The sequence below is a fragment of the Akebia trifoliata genome, chromosome 1 (assembly GCF_017979445.1).
Source record: "Akebia trifoliata isolate Shusen 1 chromosome 1, ASM1797944v1, whole genome shotgun sequence".
Lineage (NCBI taxonomy): Eukaryota > Viridiplantae > Streptophyta > Magnoliopsida > Ranunculales > Lardizabalaceae > Akebia > Akebia trifoliata.
In genome coordinates this window covers 23,421,133-23,422,293 of record NC_141375.1, presented here as the reverse complement: position 1 = coordinate 23,422,293, position 1,161 = coordinate 23,421,133, and positions in this window count along the sequence as shown.

The following is a 1,161-nucleotide window of genomic DNA, read 5'->3' as shown; positions in this document are numbered from 1 at the left end:
CATTCGACTACAATTGTGTTCTTCAAGCTAGTACTCAATCCGAAGTAGGGCAATGACTTTGTTTCGTTCTCTGCTTGTACTATCAAGTTTCTAGATGTTGCCCAGTCTAAACCAAAATAACTATCCAACTAGTTGACCAAACTGTTGGATCGAATGGTTATTGAGCCTGGAAAGGTGGTACATAGGAAAAACAAATCTTCAAAAAGTCTTTAAATTTTGCAGGTGGTATATCATTTGATGAGGCATATAAGAGAAAGCTGCTTGATGATGAAGGACAGAAAATCTTAAGGGTCTGTGAGCAACATAATCAAACTTTTGACAGGAAATTATGGTAACAAATTGGATTTGTAGGACAGTTAAGAGTTTTAATTGGCTAAATTGTTAATATATGCTGATCTTAATGACTTTAAGCTTTTATGTAACAACCCTTTTTGAGTTTTCATGGTCTGATTTAAAATCGAGCGATTGATGCGAACAATGTGTCAAGGGAGTTTGATTCCTATCTTCACCAACTCTCAGTCCAAATATGTGTCAAGGGAGTTTGATTCCTATCTTCTCCAACTTTCAGTCCATTGAAACATAGTTAACTAAACCTTCGAATTTGACAAAAAGTAGTGACCACAAAGATTGTACCTCATATAGTACACATCATGACGAGAAAGTGTGTAGGAAACATATATGCTTTTTTGACTTGTATCTCGATGATGAAAAGTGTCAATTCATTTGTGGACAAATTTACGTCAGGAGGTGCAATCTTGAGGTCACTCTAGCATTATTCTGTTGACAAAATATACATTATTATCTTAGGGTTGATAATGAAAACCATATGTTTGGTTCAATGAATGGCCAACCCAAAATGTTATTCCAAGTATGCGTGCGTGCGTGCATAAAATAATGATTGGTCAAAGGTTTTAGACTTTAGTGGGAGATATTTATATATCACGTAAAACAATCAGTACTAGGGCGGACCCACATACATTTTTATTCTATATATTACTCCCCCAGAAAATTATCATGAGAACCCTTGTCACATAATAAACATTCACACATGTTTCAAATGATCCGACAGAGGTTGGTTAGAGGGATTTTTTCAGGATTAACTTAACGGTCCATTTAGAAGTAAACTTTTCCTTTGTTAATGCCCCCTGATGATTAAAATTG